Source organism: Lycorma delicatula, chromosome 2 (genome assembly GCF_047948215.1).
Source record: "Lycorma delicatula isolate Av1 chromosome 2, ASM4794821v1, whole genome shotgun sequence".
Taxonomy (NCBI): domain Eukaryota; kingdom Metazoa; phylum Arthropoda; class Insecta; order Hemiptera; family Fulgoridae; genus Lycorma; species Lycorma delicatula.
In genome coordinates this window covers 7385982-7407357 of record NC_134456.1, presented here as the reverse complement: position 1 = coordinate 7407357, position 21376 = coordinate 7385982, and the positions used below count along the sequence as shown (strand labels likewise).

Sequence of the window (21376 nt, the reverse complement as noted above, 5' to 3'; positions counted from 1 at the left end):
AGAGATTGATGAAGCAATTAAACACGTAAAAGGAGATGAAAATTTAATAATAGTTGGAGATTGGAATGCAAGCATTGGAAAAGGCAAGGAAGGAAATAAAGTGGGTGAATACGGGCTGGGCAAAAGGAATGAAAGAGGGGACCGACTTATAGAGTTTTGCACGAAGTATAATTTAGTAATTGCCAACACCCAATTTAAAAATCATAATAGAAGAATATACACTTGGAAAAAGCCAGGCGATACTGCAAGGTATCAGATAGATTATATCATGGTTAAGTAAAGATTTAGAAATCAACTCGTCGACTGCAAAACTTACCCTGGAGCAGACATTGATAGCGACCATAATTTGGTGATAATGAAATGTAGATTGGGGTTTAAAAACCTGAAGAAAAGGTGTCAGATGAATCGGTGGAATTTAGAGAAGCTTGAGGAAGAGGAGGTAAAGAAGATTTTTGAGGAGGACATCGCAAGAGGTCTGAGTAAAAAAGATAAGGTAGTAAATGTAGAAGAAGAATGGGAGAATGTTAAAAAGGAAATTCTTAAATCAGCAGAAGCAAACTTAGGCGGAATAAAGAGAACTGGTAGAAAACCTTGGGTTTCAGACGATATATTGCAGCTGATGGATGAATGTAGAAAATATAATAATGATAGTGATGAAGAAAGTAAAAGGAACTATCGGCAATTAAGAAATGCTTAAAAAGAAGAGACAGACTTATAGGCTACATACTAAGGCATCCTGGAATAGTCGCTTTGATATTGGAAGGACAGGTAGAAGGAAAAAATTGTGTAGGTAGGCCACGTTTGGAATATGTAAAACAAATTGTTAGGGATGTAGGATGTAGAGGGTATACTGAAATGAAACGACTAGCACTGGATAGGGAATCTTGGAGAGCTGCATCAAACCAGCCAAATGACTGAAGACAAAAAAAAAAAAAATATATATATATATATATATATATATAGAAGAAGAAAGTCTGTTCGTATATTTGTTTGTTTCGTAAATATCTCGACACCGGCGCTACCTAGCGGGTAGTTTTTGAAAAAAAATTTCTTTTCACGTAACTAATGTATATTCTCCAATGGAGCCAAATCGGACCATAAATGAAATTTTCCCAAATATCTCACCCCAGCGCCATCTAGCGGGTCAAAACTAATCCAAAAACCTTCGCGGGCGTGCGCACAACTCACCAAAGTTTCATCGCAATTGGATTAATGGTATAGGACGCATAAGGGACAAACAAACAAAAATACATTTATATATATAATTCTTTAAATCTTTTTAAAAATTAAAAGGATTGGAAGGACCTTTAAAAATTGAAACTTTTATTATTCCAACTGTAGCTCTTTTGCTGCTGCAACAGCATAGCTATAAGGGGAAATTATAGCGATCGGCCAAAATTTTGAGTATTGAAATTTTTGCAAATCTCGATATTTCAAGACTCCATAGTCCAAAAAGCACGAATAAAATGTTATAAAAACATTCTTAAGATGTACGTACATGTGTTGGCCTGTATTTTTATTAATCTCCAGATTGGCTCAACATACATTCTTTAAAAATGGCCCACAAGTGTTCTATCTATCCATATATATATATATATATATATATATATATATATATATATATATATATATATATATATATATAGGCATTACTGGCATCCAATTTTGGATAAAATTATAAAAGGGGGAGGAATAGTTTTCGTCATTTCAATTTTTGACTTTTTGTATAGTGACTGAAGAAAATTGAGCTTTAGTATGATGAAAGCACTTATTAAGTTATTTAAAATTCCAAAGTTTTCGGTCGATTAGATTAAACGGTGGAATGATATTCAAAATTATTTATAAACATGTTTTTGCATCATATCTGGAAAACTCATCGGTGAAAAAATTGAAATTTAGCTATAAATAACAAAGCTTTGGCATGATTTTAGGCCATCATATAGAAGGCGTCACCGTTTATATTACGAGGCTCGGCTGATAAAGTTTCCACACTACGTGCTACACGGTTTGTCTCCGTGTAAAACAATCGATTTGCTACGGCGAGTTAACCATTAGATCGACCCGGCAGCGATATTATTAAATTTGAAAGTTGTAAGGTTCAAATCCTTGTAAAGTTACCTTTATACGGATTTGAATACTACATCGCAGATGCCGGTGTTCTTTGGTGGCTGGGCTTTAATTAATTACACATCTTAGGAATGGTAGACCTCAGACTGTACAAGACTACACTTCATTTACATTCACACATATCATTCTCATTCATCTTCTGAAGTAATACCTTCCGATGTTTCCGGAGGCTAAACATAAAAAGAAAGAAAAGAGTATTATATTTAATAATAATAATATTCTTAATTTTTATTTTACTCTTTTTTAAAAATTGGCTAGCTAAAGAACCGTGCACAAACTTTCATTTAGGTTTCTTTTTTCTTAAAGTATTTCTACGTTATTTATTTTTTCTTGTGTTCCTTTTGCTCCTTCTTTTTTGAGAAGGTTTTGTAACGGAATTCATTCATGTTTTTGATAATACTTCTCAATCTGTAATTTATTATTTTTTTAATTCTTTAAAAGTTCCTGCAGACTACTTTGCTTATATATACCGGTGTTCTTTGGTGGTTGGGTTTCAATTAACCACACATCTCAGGAATGGTCGAACTGAGAATGTACAAGACTACACTTCATTTACACTCATACATATCATCCTCATTCATCCTCTGAAGTATTATCTGAACGGTAGTTACCGGAGGCTAAACAGGAAAAAGAAAGAAAAGACTACTTTGCTTGCAATTTTTTTATTTGCGTTGCAGTCGGATAATTTCTTTGTTAAGGTATTATTTTGAATTCCATAAAGGTGGCCGTGGAATATTTTCCTTTTAATTGTACTAAAGAACTTTCAGTTTTTTTACATAATCTTTCACGGGGTTGTATTTTTAAGGTGGGGAGATTTTCTGCAAGATTTTTCTTTTTTTAATTTTTCTGCATTCTCTATTTTTTATTATGGACAGATGAGTATTTACAGGCATAAAAATCTTTTGATTTTAAAACAGGATTTTTTTTTCATTTATTTAATTTAATATTATGAAATTATTATCTTCATGGCATTAAATATTTTTTTATTCTTATTCATTCGCAAATGCCGAATAATATTTATAATTTTTATTTCAAATTAAAGTAAATTTTAATTAACATAATTTCCATATACCCAAATTTTGTTGAATAAAAAGGACAGCGCCAGGAAAATGTTACAGTTGTTTTCCGTATTTTTTCTTTTAACTAATTAAATATTTCAGAAAAATTAATGTACAAAAGAATCGTCAATTTTTTATTACAATTATGCATAAAAATATTTTATGAAAAATAATATTAAATATATGTAAATTTATTAAAGAAATTTTTTTAAATCTTATGACACACAGCTAAAAAATGTATGTAATTTTAAAAGATGATAAACATAATTTTCTAATGCAGATTTCCACCAAGAGAAAGCGCTCTAATTTATTATTACTTGTTCTACTAAAGAATAACTAAGGAAGCGTATAAAATTAAGATTATAACCGCTTTTCTATTCGTAAAAGTGAAAACCTTTATAAAATAGAGTAATACTCGTAATTTAAATAAACAATAGAATTTAGCTCACTTCAATACAAAAAATAAAACTTTTTCGATTCTTTTTAAAATTCTTTCATCTAAATTAAAAAAAACTATTATTAACAATCTACGTATTTGGAATGCGCTTCTTCTGTAAAAAGAAAGACATGGGTGTTTTAAAAATCATTAACTGAATTGTTACTTGGCAGAGTGTTAAAGGGAGTTGAATAACATTTTAGAATATCAAGTTTTTATCATAGTTTGTTATTTTTTTACAGCTGTCTGAAATTTTCTTTTTCAAAAATTACTGAAAGACCGTGTTTTTCTCTCGCAAATAAAATGAAAATAGAAAAGCTTCACGAAACTGTTGTTTTGTAAATTTTACGTAAAAAAAAATTGATGATCTAATCGTATAATCAATTAATTTCTACGATATTTTTCTGACGAAACTGTAACACAGCGAATCACTTAAATCAAGTTATATTGGAGCTTAGTATAGTAGGAGATTACAAATGCGTATAAATTAATAAAAAAATCACCCTCACTTCGTCATAACATATATTTTGGTTTTTTGAAACTATCTTTTGCGCATGCTGAGTCGATACAACTGTGAGGTCCCCAGACCTCACATCTCCTGACTACTTTTTTGTGGGGCTATATTAAGTCCGAGGCCTTCAAAAACAATCCTCACACTATTGATGAACTTAAAGTCAATATTACAGACTTAATCACGAATATTTCCAATGCAACTCTTAAAAAGGTTTCTGCTAATATGCTGAAAAGAGTTCATGCGTGTATAACCGCGCGGGCTGGGCATTTTGAGCATATTCTTTAACAATTATATAAGTAATAGCTTTGTATTAAATCTCTTTTGTAAGTTACAAATACATTTTTTTTGTTCCACCTAAATTTCCCTTTCTTAAATTACATTTAAAATTGGGTAACAAGACTAAAAAATCACTCTGTATTTTTGTGTATGTATGTTTGCGTCCCCTTGAACATGAAATCACCCAAAATGCAAAAAAAAAACTTTTCATTAATTTCAAATTTTTATTGCTCAAAACGAATTCTGTTACACTATAAAATCAATAAAATAACTTAATACCCCTCCACTCATGGAGAGGGGTAATTAAATTTTTAAAAATTGATGTGGACACCACATAACTTCCTTGTACGCCTATTAAATTACATATATATATATTTTTTTTGTTTATTATTTAATTATTATTATTGATTGTAAAAAAATTTACAATCGGAGGTTAATAATTATTAATAAATCAATATATGTAAATTTAAAAAAAAGAAGCAAATGAATTCGGATTCGAACCGATGTGCCTTCCCGTTGTAAGATCCAAATATTTCATTAATTAAACTTTTATTGGGCTGTAACTCTAGAACCAATAAAAATAGATACCACTTATGATATATCGTTGAAAAGTCCTCAATGAGGGCTTATTACTGCAGTTAAGAAAAGTCCAAAATCCACATTTTTTTATATTTGGGCTTTTTTGGACACTTTTGGTCCGGTCGAATGCAATGAAAAGGGGAGGTGCACAACTAGATGTTACAACAGTCCTAAATCCAAATTTTCAACATTATACGGCTAATCGTTTTTTAGTTATGCGAGATACATACGTACGTACAGACGTCACGCCGAAACTAATCAAAATGGATTCAGGGACGGTCAAAATGGATATTTTCGTTGAAATCTGAAAACCGAAATTTTTCACGATCACGATAGTTCCTTTACTTCGTATAAGGAAGTAAAAAAACACAATTTTATTTTATCGAAATATTTTTAAATTCGATTTAGATTTTAATTTAAAATAAATTTTAGTGAATATTTTAATCTTTAAAAAAGCTCCCTGATACATGAGCCCCCAAATTTTCAAAAAGTGAAATTTAGCGAGAATAAGCCGGGAAAGTTGTGTAACTCTTTGCCGGATTTTTTTCCCAAAAATTCATCTAAATCTCCTAATTCTTTCAAAAAAATTCCATTCTGAGCTATTCAAGATTATTTTTTTCTTTTTTTTTTTTTAATCATCAATATTAAAACGGTTCAATTTTATTTGTGAACGCACGAAAATAAATTCGATCATTTGATTTTACGTACAAAGATCCAGCAATTTCCGTTATTATCCATCTGTCGTATCCATTTAATATTTTAATGAAAATTGTTAAACAAATTTAGTTTGTACGATATGAAAAATAGTAAATATCCTACAGTGAGAGTTAAACTAAACGACTTGCACTAAAGCGATGTGATAGCATTATAGCTTATTATCTGCAAGCTCCAGGATTCGAATGCCGATTAAATTTAGAATTATTCATTAGCTACAAAATGTTCTCACTACATTCCTATTTACAATTTTAAGCTTATACAGTGAATTTATCATTAAAATAAAAGATTAAAAAGTACGATGAAGAGGTCAATGGACGTTAATCTGTTAATAACCACTTTAATGCAATACTTTTACATGAACAGTTAACTAGTATTCTCAACAACCGAAGTATTAAACCGGTTCAATAATTGATTATTTACAATTACTACAAGATTAACTACCCAATTTATCAGTACAAACACGACCATCATTATTGGCAGAACGGTTTTAGATGCAGCGGTATTAAACTGTAATCAGATTTCTGATCTAAGAAACGAAACATCATTGTTTCAAGTTTCTATATATAAATGTTATAAACAACTGAATACCATAATTCTTATTCAAAGGGAGGATCCGATTATGTAATATACAATATTTTATAATACGTACATTAATAATGTAAATAACATTTTGTAATTACAATATTAAAAAGCGCTGGGAATATTGTTGTTAAAATTTCCCGATTTAAATGGAGGTTAAAATTTAATTCTTTCTCAATTGTTAAAGTTTTAAATTTTCTTTTGATCGATACATTTAATTACGTCATTACTAGAAGCCCTGTAAAGAGCAAACTTCGTTCATTTTCTACTGAATAAAGAGACTGTAAAAAATATTACTTCAATCATAATCGATAATGGAATGTTTAGCCGGCGCCAAAAACATTGTTTTCAGTATCTAACCCCATAAGGGAACACGCCTGTCTTGTGACGATCCCGGTCACCACACCACCCGTCCGTTCCGAGCCCTGATAAACTTTACTTTCTTTTTCCTGTTTAGCCTCCGGTAACTACCGTTTAGATAATTCTTCAGAGGATGAATGAGGATGATATGTATGAGTGTAAATGAAGTGTAGTCTTGTACATTCTCAGTTCGACCATACCTGAGATGTGTGGTTAACTGAAACCCAACCACCAAAGAACACCGGTATCCACGATCTAGTATTCAAATCCGTGTAAAAATAGCTGGCTTTACTAGGACTTGAACGCTGGAACTCTCGATTTCCAAATCAGCTGATTTGGGAAGACGCGTTCACCACTAGACCAACCCGGTGGGTCTGATAAACTTTACTGGAGGTCATCTTCCAGACTCTCAATACCTGATTACATGTTTAAGTCATCAGTACGGCTTCTATTAAGATGACACCGATGCAAAAGCCTCGAAAGACATTTCCATCGATGTTAAAAACCATGAACTAACAAACTCACCTATAAAAAAAAACGTATAACCAATAAACATTTACGAATTGAGGTATAACAAAATATTAATCTCATACCCTCAAAAATTGTTCGCAACATCACAATTTTGACCTATCATAACAATGCAACCAAAAATTACCAATCAACCACGAACATTAGCAAACAACGACCGGGCACAATTGCCGAATCCGCCGCTCTGGCGGAAAAGCACCCAAACAGTTCCCTAGCCATACAGGCTACTATTCTACTCTAAATACCACCTGCAGTCCTTTAGAGAGCCAAAAACCTGAAAAATACTTCAACAATGCGCCACTCATCTCTAACTTTCCAGTTAGCCTGCAGATCCAGACTCGAACCAATACCCTCAAGCTCCCTGACCACCTCTGCACGCCTAATAAATATAAACTAATATCTTGAGCAGACGTACAGCACATGATATTCATCATCCGATACTAAGCATTGAAGATACTGACCAGTCAGTCAAGCCAAATCGAACCAGCCTGTCCCAAAATGCGCCACGCCCCGAAAGGAACGACTGAGTCGCATGCCTGTTGGGGAAGATCCACGAGGCGACTTCCAACGCCCTTACGTCTGGAAAGACACCGTGCATATACCGCCCATTTGGGATCTCATCCCACCTGTCCTGCCAAATACCAAAACCTTCCTCCTTTATTTTCCGAATACGCTGCGGTCAGTTCACCCGACTTCTTCGCAGTGTAACCTAACTGACGTTCCGACGCAAGGACGTCAATTGGTTTAACACCAGCGACAACTAAAACTGCCTCAAGTGAAATAGTCCTATAGCCCTCTGTCACATCTGACCCCGAAGATGAAGATCCATGTGACGATTTCGGTCGCTACACCACCCGCTCCGTACGTAGCCCTAATTGGCTTTACCGAGGTCATCTTCTAGACCCGCAGACTGATTGACATCTCTCAGTCATCAGTATCTAGGTCTCTATCAGAATGCCACCGTGGCAAATGCCACGAATGACGTTTCATCGGTGTAAACCCTACAAAATAATATAACAAATAACCAAAACTACTAATTAATACCAAATAAACTGAATAGAAGAAATTATACATTTTGAGCTAAATGCCTACAACAAAGAAAAGAAAGGATTAAACGAACAACACCGCAAAATATCAAAACAAAAACAATTAACACCAAAAAAAAACTTTAAAAACGTCTATTCATGGCAACTATAACGCCCAAGCTTCCCTAGCCATCCGTGTTACACGAAAAGCCATTCCTATACGCCCTTCCCAACTCGCTAAATAACCAAATATTTCATAAAACTCTCTACTGTAACCCATTCGGCCTGGCTTCTCCAATTTACAGTCAAATCCAAGTAAAATCTAATTTCTCCGAGCTGCCTCACAATTTCTAATCGTCTATCCTCATATCGAAGACTGACTTACAAGACATAAAAAGCATCGTCTATTAAACCACAACTAGGACACAGACCAGAATCAGCCAGCCGAAACAAGCTACTTTATCCCTAAAGCACCATGGCCCGAAAGAAACCGTGTAGAATATTTATTGGGGGACATCCATGAGGCGCCCCGTAAACTCCTTACATTATGGAAGAAACCATGCGTATAACGTTCGTTAGTTGTCTCATCCCATTTCTTGCCACAATTGAAATCCGCTATTCTCAATCTCTCTAATGTTTCTAGAAGCCAATTCACCCGACGTTTTTGCAGAATAACGCTGTTGACGCTTAACCGCGAGATCATCAATGGGCTTTACTCCAGCAATCACCAGAACAGCCTCATGAGAAGTAGTGCGATAACCTCTTATTACTGTTAACAGCAAAAGGCGCTGGGCCCTCAGTAAAATATCTCTATAAATTTTATATTTTAGCGTCTCCGCCCATATAGGTGCGGCATGCAACATAATTTCCTCACACATAAACACTGTTTCCAAGGACACTTCATATCACTGACTGAAAACAGTCAAAGAGGTATTATACAAACCATTAATAAAGGATAGAAGCCGTTAATAACTTTAAAAAAATTAAGCATAGTAAAGTAACATTTAAAAGAACACCATACCCTCAAGAACACGTAAGGGAGATTATGGAAAAGTTAACGATCGTGATATCACTTTAAAGAGCATTAAAAAAATTCGGACTACGAAATCCAAACCACAATAGCGACCGTATAATATTTCTCACAGTTCATTTCAAAAATGTCCTTCAAGTAAGCCATAAGTAATGGCTTCTTGCTCAAAGTAGATCCTTTGAGATAGGATCATTTGCTAAAATTTATTTTTTTAAGTGTTTCACTGTTTAACAATTATTTAAGAGATATATACTACTTTTGAAACTAGCTATGAAAACTAATAAATGGCCACTATTTTTGTTGGAGTTTATGCAGCCTGATATTTCTTATAGGAAAAAATTAATTTTATGTGCAGTTTAAAATTATGTATCATAATCCCAACTTTCATCATATTTATCATTTTTGAGTTGTCCTAAATGAGAATTGGGGTTTGATGATGTCTGTCATATAGAAAAAAAAACCATTTCACGGGAGGAGCATCTCACTATACATTTTTTCTGTTCAATTGTTGAAAGGATATTCAAAGGATTCCATACTTTGTTTACCTGTGTACAGAGTGTTCAAGAAACAGTTGCCAAACTTAAGGGGCTGATTTAGGAAATCGTAATAATCAAAATAGTACGAGTAAAAATATACTTAATCTCGCTTTGTTTTCCCTCTAGCCACCATTTTTTTTTTGTTCATTAAAAATTTGTCTTAAAAACGATTGAGATGTTTTACTGAAGTTTCGTGTACAAGTAACAAACAACTTCTTCTAAAATATAAAAAAGTTTTAAAATGTTACCTTTGAAAATGTCAAAATGGCCGGTTTAATTTTAATTTTAAATTAAATATTTTTATTTTTATTTTTTAATTATTAACAGCTCCGTAAATATTAATTTTACCGAATTATGCTTTATTAAATAAATATTTAAGTTTTTTATTCTAAAAAAAAAATTATATTTCATTAATTCAAATCCACTGATATGGATCTTAAGACATGGCTATAAGTTAAATCATGTAATTAATAAAGGAATGCGGCTACATTCTTTTATATTTTTTGAAAAAAAAAAAAGAAAAAAACGGTTGTTTTTGTCCCAACCCCTTTATGAGAATGTGAATAAGACCTAACATCATTAGAATGTATCTTAGCACATAATTTATTATATTTTTTAGCACATTATTGCATTTTTTCACATAATTTAATATCCCTTAGGATATTAAATTATGTGAAAAAATTTATCTACCCTTTGATTAAACTTTTGAGATACGAGACCCACAAGGTACAGAATCTCTCAGTCCCCTTCACCGATTGTAACCAAAATTAAATCCCGTCGATGAAATGACCATAATTATAAGTCATCGAACAAAATTTCATTTAAATGGTCGAATTCAGAGATATACACAAACCGTTGATAAAAGATCAGTTAATAAATTCAGTCGATAACAGTTCAGAGATATCAAGCAAAAACAAGTCTACGTACTTGTACGTACTTACGTACATTGATCCTTCTGAAATTTTTTCAATACATTATGTATGTTGTTCGAAGGGAATCATAAATGTCAAGAGCTACTAATTCACGACTCTAAAAAAATTTGACCTGATTATTTTACTTTTCCAATACACCATACTGTATAGTATAATTATATAGCCATAAAAAAAGAACTGTTTAAAATATTTTTAAACAAAATACTTGAAATAATAAATTTAAAAAAGTAGAAGATATTTTATAAATAAAGGTGATGTTATTAAGTAAGAATTTCAAAGAGAAAAAATAAAGTTCAACATTAAATAAAAAAAAAAGAAAGAAAGAAGAGAAATGACTAACACTAAACATTATAGTTAGTAAAAAGCTAACACAAGCGGAGATTTAAAATGAAATATTACGCTACATCATCATACATTTTAAATGATTACGTCATACAAAGAGTGGAGCCAGAAAATAGAATATAATGCAACACCTACCTATTAATAATGACGTCACTAATATACTACCAGTGCTGTCTGTAATAACACTATACGTATCAAACGAAGGTTGAATGTCCGTGTCCTGAAATAAAAAATAAAAATAAATTAAAAAAATGTTAACAATAATACAATAAAATTAGGCTGAAATTTAAAAATACCATTATTATTTTATCTTTGATAACATTCATCAGCTATAATAATAAATAAATGATTTATTTATTTTATAATTTAAGTCTACAAAGATAAAAATAACATGTAATTATTATTGCGACATCGTAAAATTAATCATTAATATTTTCAGAATTCTATAAATAGTAATGATAAAACTATTATGTACAATAAATTGATATAAATGAAAAAGTTTAACAGTACTCGGCTGCTATGTATTTGCCAATGAGTTTAAAGCTCAAATCTCCGTTTCATAATAACAGTAAAAAATAGAAAATGATCGTGCTTATTCCATTACACTTTAAAAATAAAAAATTGTGTGTGCTTTAAACCGCACGGCCGAAGTGAAAACTTCTATGACGATCGTAATCATTATTAAGATAACGTACAATATTACAACGGTAGGATAGGTATATTAAACCCACCGGGTTGGTCTAGTGGTTAACGCGTCTTCCCAAATCAGCTGATTTGGAAGTCGAGAGTTACACCGTTCAAGTTCTAATAAAGCCAGTTATTTTTACACGGATTTGAATACTAGATCGTGGATACCGGTGTTCTTTGGCGGTTGGGTTTCAATTAACCACACATCCCAGGAACGGTCGAACTGAGAATGTACAAGACTATACTTCATTTACACTCATACATATCATCCTCATTCATCCTCTGAAGAATTATCTAAACGGTAGTTACCGGAGGCTAAACAGGTAAAAGAAAGAAAAGGATAGGTATATTAGTTATACGAATTACGTACACGGAACAACAGTTATAAATGTATTCAATGAAAAACGAAACACAACCAAGAATAGAAACCACGAACAAGTGACCGTTTCTTTCTCGCCCGGATAAATTCGGTACCCCGAGTTTACCCGAATGAACGCATATCAAAAAAAAGGTTTATGGATACTTCTTATTCGCTACCAAACTGACTGTTTCTTCCTCGTTAGGCTAAACTCGGCTCCCTGAAGTTTACCCGAATGAGCGTTTTACCTCGGAACCTGACAGATCAGATTTATTCACTACCCAACAAACTGTCTCTCGCAGCTCTCCTAAATTCGGCTCGCCCTAATTTACACGAATGAGTGTTTCACTTAAGAGGCTGACAGATTAGACTTTTTTAATGGCCATCCAAAAGTGCGTGGACGTCTTAAATCATCAAAAAATTACCAATTTTAATCTAGCTCAGGAAAATACCATAAAGATTTTTTTTTTTTTAATTTGCCCTTACAAATGTCAAACAACAAATCGGGTCTTATTTCGAATTAACTTTTCTGAAGACCAAAAAAAGGCGATATCCTGCAAAATTTGATCGAACGTGTCGCTGTTACGTTGGCGCAACATGAATTCACATAAATAGCAGTGTAATATAATCTCGATGTACCACACTCCTTGAGATTCTGTCTTTTCGCTGCTGTCCATAAACTACTCACTGCGTTTTTATGCTCCCCGGAAATTGAATCTTTAAAGTAAAGCGCACGATTAACAGTTTGATGTGCAATATTTAAATATAGATTAGGTATATCATCGTAATTTCGCCTACAATCAAAATTTATGTTCACCCCTGGTCTAATACACTCCTTTATATTTAGTAACATGTTTTTGGTTCCATCGGGGACCGAATGTACGAAACATTCTTTTGTTTCTCTGCAAATTCCGGCAACATCTACTACCGGTAAATCAATAAAAACTAGCCCACTATTAAGTAGATAGATTTTATGTTTTATTGAAAAATGTAATTGTCTACTTTTTTATTTTATTTTTTTATTGGTGTATTTTCACCTTGAAAAAAAAAGGAATCCATTTATTCCACGTTCAGACCATTGCCGTCTATTATACCGTCTAATAGACGGTAATACCATTACCGTCTATTTCGTAAGTTATTACGAAATAACTTGTACCCACACGCATCTCTTACAAAATATTTCCAATTGGTTAAAGCCACACTATTCATACCGAATTCCATTACAAAAATAAAAGTTAGTATAGTTCAAACTCCATGCGTACAGGAAATAAACAACTTCGAATTTCAGTTTGCAGGATTGCAGCCACGTACCAAATATTTAAACGAGCAGAATTGCAACAACTTGCCTTTGTACAACGCCGTTTAACTTCCCTGTCACTTAACGAAACAGATGTTTCATGACCCTTACGTAAAACGTACGATTACATAAAATCCCTTTGGCTTGTTAAAAAACAAACAGCATGTTGTTTATCTGGCATCTCACAGATTAAGTTAATCAAACCCATGACGGATGAAAATAAAGAATAAGTGACCAGCGTAGCAGTAACTCAGTACACAATAGAAATAATTAACTGCACCGACTGGTAGACAACCAGCGTCTATCATATAACTGTCATCGTATAACTAAGACAGGTTGAAATATAATTACTTACAAATACGATAAGTATTCACAACTTAATATTGCATATTATTATTATTATTTAATCCATAAATAATTTATATAACGATATTAGCAATTCAGAAAATTAAAATTAAGGAATGGGTCAGTTTGAAGTAAGACCACAAATCTTATCTCATAGTGGTTGATAATTTTAAACGTTTTTGAATTAATAATTTGTTTTTTCAGTCAAGGCATATTATTTTTTTAAATCTGATGTAGACACTACATGACTTCCTTGTGGCCTATTAAATTACATATACACATTTTTTGCTGTACTTCATTTAAACTTATTTCATTTGAAAGTGATATACGATCCTCCAATTCTTTAATAATGTGGACAGTTACACAATTTCTGAAGTATTAGTTTTCATTAACATCAAATATTTATACAATTATTAATTCAGCTATCTTACATGAAATATTAGGATAGAATAAAAGTCCATTTATTACTCGTATTACTAGATCAGAATTATTCCTGTCTTCGTGAGTTGCTGATTAATGAAAGTTTCAGATTTCTGGTGTGTCGTATAAATAAAAGTTAATAAAAATTAAAGTATTCCGTTTAGTGAACTCCTGTATACTGTTTACAAATGTTAATTTCGATCTTACGGTGTAAAATATTCAGTTTTTATTATTGGATTATTTGGTAAATAATCAAAAATGAAAAAGAAACAATTATACAAAAAAAAAGAAAGATAACATCGAGGAACATATCTAAAAAAAAACGACAAAATGAATATGAAGAGGAAGAATTTTTAAGAACAAGGAAAGAATAAAAAAATCGGATCGGGCATGTATGCCTCAGTGTATATATTGTTCTTGTGAGGGTCTTTTTTGTAGTAACTGTAGTTAAATCTAATGTACTTAAGATTAAACAAAAATTCCAGAATAATTAAACAGAAATTAAACTAGAAAATCCAAAAATAATACGATTCTACATAATAATTTTCAATTAATATTAAATAATAGGATGATTTACAAAATCTATTACATACGCGTATACATATGTAATAATGCATATTAAATTGCATATACACATTTATAAAAGTACATAAAATTTTATTTCATTTAAAACTTCTGATATTTTTTCATATTTTATTGTTATTAATGAATTATTATTCATCATAATTTTTTTTAAATGAGAGGTTAATAAGTCAGTATAAATAAATCAAAATATTTAAATTAAAAAAAAAGTTAAATAAAAAAGGAGATAAAATCCGATTCAAACCAATGTCCCTTCCTCTAAGATCCAAATATTTCATTAATTAAAATTTTATTTGGCTATAACTTTAGAATCAATGAAAAAAAAATCCAAATTTTTGGAGGTTTTTGGCTTTTTTAGACACTTTTGGTTCAGTCGATTGCAGTCAAAAGGGAAGGTGCACAACTAGATGTTACAACAGTCCTAAATCCAAAATGTCAACATCCTACGGCTAATCGTTTTTAGAGTTATACGATATACAAACGTACGTATATTCATACATACATACGTACGTACAGACATCACGCCAAAACTAGTCAAAATAGATTCACGGATGGTCAAAATTGATATTTCCGTTGAAATCTAGAAACCGAAATTTTTCGCTATCACAATACTTCCTTTACTTCATACAAGGAAGTAAAAGAGACAGTTATTGGATGAATTAATATTTATAAATAAAAATGTGATTTAATATTTCGTGCTATGGCAGGCGATTTACTATGATTTGCTTGAGCATGTAAAAGTAACGAACCACAATGAAATTCAGGCAAGCATTTTATTACTAGTACTATAAAACTTTCTCCTGTCTACAGAAATTATTTAGCAAATAGTTTTCCTTTCAAATAGCGTTTCACCCTCGTGAAATAATGTTTGCTTTTACCTACAACTCCAATTTTTTCAGTCAGGTTAACTACATGAACTTACCATTTAAAAAAAATTAAGTAAAGATAAGCATTTCTGGCTAAAATAGTTTACTTGGAGATTGGTATGAAATGAATTGATATGGAAATTTTATCAAAACAAAATTGAATTGGCAAGGACTATAAGAAGTATCTACGGAAAAATATTCAGGGTATACCGGAAGGTGTTGGGACAGACTTAAGGGACTGCAAAAACAAAAAGAAATAAGTGGGCAAATTTCCTATCTCGTTTCATTTTACGCAAGAATTAAATATTCTCCTTTTACTGACTGAATAAAAAATAATTAATTATAATTCCTAATATTAATAACTAAAAACGGGTACAAAATTATCAAACTGCGTAATTTTTGCGATTTTCTTTAACAAGTTCAGCTATATATCGGTTTACAACAGATTCGAATTATTTATCGTTTTCTTCACCATAAAAAAATGCTTAGCATTTTATCCATTAAATATAATTAGGTAAAACTAATATTTAGAAAGCCCAATATAAAAAAAATTTGCAATTCAAAGACCCCATACCACAGAAGCCATTAATAACGTAATTTTTTGTAATACACAAATATACGAGTATACTGAGGTTCAATAATTAAATAGACAAATGACTGTAGAAAAATTATTTTTTATTCAACGACAATGAAACTAAAACTACTTATCAATACAATCTCCAGCTACAATCGATCTGGGAGCTTTCTTAAATTCCTATTAAATAGATTTCATAAGAAAGCTTGTTATTGTAATGGGTACCATGATCTGACTTCCGAAAAATTTCGACGTAACTTCGCGTTTCACATCACCCCAGACCTCAAAACCACCGTCAGTTCAAATTTTTATATATATATATATATGTATTTTTATTTTTATTTTTTCATTTTCTTGTGGACACGATAACGCCCGTAATTTTGCGCCAATCACTTTAAAATTGATACATAAAATATAATGACCCAAAATCTCGGTTGAGTTCGTTAATGGGCAAAATCGGACAATGGTGGTGGAAATGGGAGGGCTTTTTCGAAAAAACAAAATAACCCTATAACTTTCCTATTAAGTAAAATATCTAATTCGATTAAAGTTCTTACTTTTCTTTGGATAAAAGCCTAAAACTTATATAAGTAAAGTTTTTTGGATATCACCAACCATTGGCCCAGAGGTGAAAAAATGGGATTTCAAAGACAAAAAAATCATACCTCCCTTAATAGGCACAGTATCGAATCGATTTAAAGTTTTTGTAAGTCATCTGAATATTACCTAAAACTTTTATCTGAAATAAATGTTGATATGACCAACCACCTTACGGCAAAGGATGGCCAAAATGTTGCTGGAATTGTAAGAAGATTAGAAGAAGAAGAATTGTAAGGAGGGGCTAGTCGTATGCTGATCATGCAACCATTGTCGTATTGAATAAATTTGAAGTTTTTATTAACTTTAAGGTGGAAATCATTTTTATACCCTACTTAGCACCGGTGAAAACTAGCTCCGACTTCTGTCGTGCCGAAAGGGTTTTTTTTTATAAAGAATTACACTTCGGTGTCCGAGCCATTTTTGTACCGCATTCGTAACCCGCTCATTGTTGTCGAATTTTATATCACGGTTTGAGAACCGAAAAAAAATATTAGGTGCAAAATCGGGTGCAGTAATACCTCCTGACCTAATTTTTAAAAGCTTCTTGTACTTTTGAGCGGTATGGGGACGGACATTATCATACATAAGAATTACGCTTTTGAAAGAGAACCAAGTCGTTTCCTCCTACTTGGGGTTTATTTTCTAGCATGTCACAATAATACTAGTCGTTGATTTTTCGTTGTTCTTCCAAGTAATCAAAATAAATTGGGCCTTTATAGTCCCAAAACAACGTTAGGATAAATTTACCTTCTAAAGCGTAGGTTTTGAATCTTTTCCGCGGGCGTATTCGGATGTTTCCATTCCACACTTTTAAATTTAGATTCCGACTACAAATAAGCATTAATTTCCGCTAAAAAACATTTTTTTAAGTTCCATACAAATGTGAATTTCGGTGTCTTTTTGGTTTTGAATCGACTGTCTCGGAACCCATTACGAACACGTTTAATTATAATTCAGTTTTTCACGGATACTGAAATGGACTGTACCGATAATCGTACTATAAAATCTCAACAATTTCCCAAATTTTTATGCGTCTGCTCCGTTCATAAATTCGATTTCGCAAAGCGTCAATCGTCTTCTGTTACGATAAAATCTGTAAAAGTTGAGCTGCCCTATTTAAACTGTTCGATCCGCTTATAAAAATTTGTACGGTTAATACACTTTTTATCGCATTTTTTTTTTTAATATCCGTGAGTGAATTTTGTCCGGTTTTACACCTTCAGAAAATAAAAATCTTATTAAAACACGCTGTTCTTCCACTGTAAACATTTCAAGTGGAGCCGACATTTGAAAAAAAACAAAAGAGTTTATAATAATGATTGTTCTTTTCGAAAAGTTGATAGTTACTTCGTCGGGAGTGCCAACTTGAATGTTAGGCAGTTTGACCTTATTCCATTAAATAATTTTTTAGCTTTTGCCATTTATCTTTATAATTATTGAGCGACCTTCGTACTCGAGGTAGGTAATAAAATACCTTTGTTATTCTATTTAAGATATTTTTTTAAAAATAATTATTAATTACCATTTGAGAATATATGTTCATTTTCTTAACGTTTAGGTTTACTCACTTATTTTATTTATTATTTATGATTATATTTACCTTCCCTCAAAAGTGTTCAGTTAAAATTTAAGATTTGTAAAGCGTTCTGTCACAAGAAAGGTTTAGAAAACAATGTTATAAAAGGATAGTTAAAATAGTTTTATAAAGCGAAATGTTCATAAAATTGTGCTTACTTAAAAGATTACTGAACTGAAATTCTAACAGAATTATGTATATTAATAAATCATCTTATTACTTGCCCTAAGGCAGGCCCTTGCACAACATCTATCTCTGTTCTACCTTTATAATTCCTGGATTTTCTTATTTCCTTTATGATTGTCTGTAATTCTTAATCATTTCCAGTTAGCTTCTAGATCTATTTTAATTAACTCCAGTCTTGTAACACACACGCAATTCTATTTTGTAAAATATATATATATATAAATGAATGTTTGTCTGTCTGTATATCTCTTATGCCTTCCTAAACCGTTGATCCGATTGCGATGAAACTTTGGTGAATTGTTGTGCGCACGCCCGCGAAGGTTTCTGAATTAGTTTGGACCCGCTAGGTGGCGTTGGGGTCGAGATATTTCGAAAAATTGTGTTTATGGTCCCATTTGGCTCGTATTCAGAATGTATATTAGTTACGCGAAAAGAATTACATCTGCAAAAAATGGATCCGCTAGATGGAGCTGGGGTTGACAAATTTGAAAAAATTACATTTACGGTCCGACGAGAGAAAGGAAAAAAGGAGAGAAAAGAAGAACAGGAAAAGGGAAAAAGAAAAAAGGGAAGGTGGGAAGCGAAAAAGGGAAAGGCTAAATTTTGCATTTTAAAGGTTAAATTTTCCATTTAATTTTTGGATTGGAGCCGCTAGGTGTCGAGATATCAACTAAACAAATTTACAAACAGACCTTCTTCTATATGTCTAAAATATAATGTTCGTATGTATATTCGTTATAGACTAAAAAACTACCTGACCGATTTACGGGCGGGTTTTTGCAAAACGGTCCGCGTTGCCCGGAGAAGATTTAAAGCTACTGAAATCCTCAATTCGACCAGTAGTAAAAAGGTTAGAGGTATTTTGATCAAACTACTGTGTTAAGAGAGTAGTTTAAATCCGATAGGTAGTGCTGTTTTGACAGTTGGATTTACTTATATTACATTCTGACTTTTATAAAGTGAAAGATAAACACTTTGTGAATTTCCATAATGTTCTGTAAGTTTCTTAATGTTCAGTATTAATTGTGATGATTTTGCAGCCATTTCTCTTTAAATTATTTTCCACCGACTACTGTGTTTAGAGTGGTTTGAATTAAATCCATTTATAGTAGAGGAGAAAAGCCGGTTTAAGACCAATTTCAAGGTCATTCGACGCTACCGGGTGAGGTGTAACATGTGTGAACCCCTGGTGCGAGGCTAGATGAGGCGAGGTGAGCACCTCGTGCGAGACTATAACAGTGAGCTACTGACAGTCCCGTGCGAGGTCTCCGTGGCGCGAGTGGTAGCGTTTCAGCCTTTCATCCGGAGGTCCCGGGTTCGAATCCCGGTAAAATAATAAAACCTTTTAAAATATAAATATACAAATTTAATAAAAACTATAACAATTACGTCAACGAAAAAGTATATATAAATCGTTATTATTTTCCTACTGAAAACGCTAAATAACCGCACAATCATGTTTAGACCTGCTTATCTATTGCACACACATCTGCTCAAGTTTTAACAACTTTTTTTCCTTATAAACAGGAAAACAGAAATAAATTGTTATTTTTCCGTTTAAAACAGGAAACGCTTATCAACCACTTATTTCGACATCCTTATCACCAATCACATCCGCTCGACTCCGATTAAAACAAAAATTAATCTTTTCCTTATAAAACAGGAAAACAGTCAACCCACCATATCCTACAAACTGGTATAGATAGCGAAGTTCAAACAGTGCACTACCATTTCAAAAGTGGATTTGACTGCAGACTAAGAGTTTATACTGTACGTTGTTGAAGGCGATATATTAAAAAATTTTGATCCGAATATTGGTGAAGTATATGTTTATATTGAATCAATACGGAATATATATTTGAACCAAAGAAGAAGAAGCATCATATTAAATAATAAGATAAGTGTTTTGATTCTTAATAAGATAAGTTTATGAAGAAAGCCTGTAAGCATTAATGGTGTTCTCACCTAACTTTTAGTTCAAACACTATTTAAAACCTTCGTTAGATAAGTCAGTGTCTTAGAAAATTAGAAATAATAACAGTAAAATCTCTTAAAACATAAATTTAATAAAAAGTAGAATAATAAATTAAAAAAATTAAAAGATAATTATTAAAAATGTCCTCTTTTATGTTATGTCACATAGATATAATTAAAATTAAATTTTGATATATATCTGAAAAATTAAACATATTTATTTAATTAAACAGAATCGAAAATGTATGACTAGCTCACTAGCCCAAAATGCCACATCCATATCGTTTATATCGAATCGATTATAATTCGATATATCGGCATAACGTATTTTAGTCGATGTTAATTTACGCGCGCAATTTGCCACACCTAATACCGTTTATATCGTATCATGCTAACTTAAATTAGTCGGTCTTAATATTAGGCGCGCAAAGGGATACATCCAGTATAATTAAAATATAAATTATCTATATCTATCATTATTAAAAACTAAAAAAGTATTTTTTCTTATTTGTTTAAGATATCGTATAATAAGCTGTCATATATAATATCGTATTACAACTTTACATAACTCAAGTTTTTTCGGCGACATATAAAAAATTATTAAATAATATTGATAACAAAACTAAATATAGAGTTTAAATTTAATGTCTTTGTGTTTAAATAATTATATTTAATTTGTGTATTTATGCATTGTTTAGTTTGCATGTATGAAATGTTTTATTAGGAATAATATGCAAACTGAATATTCTATAATGTTAACAAAAGGTAACCGCATCCGTTAACCAATTTTTCAGTAAATGTTTCCATATACAAATATCTAATTAAAAAAGTAAATATAATTACATTGTGTCTACAGTGATATAAGAATTTCT

The 21376-nt window shown here is 31.7% G+C and overlaps 1 protein-coding gene across 1 annotated transcript in view; it reads right to left on the bottom strand.

Annotated features, from left to right (window-relative positions):
• The window catches only part of SP1173 (major facilitator superfamily domain-containing protein SP1173), a 281971-nt gene that overhangs the window by 78037 nt on the left and 182558 nt on the right, over positions 1-21376 (bottom strand). The window contains exon 4 of the mRNA XM_075358237.1: positions 11175-11259. The gene's annotated coding sequence lies outside the window, so the exon portion shown is untranslated. The remainder of the gene's footprint in view (positions 1-11174; positions 11260-21376) is intronic.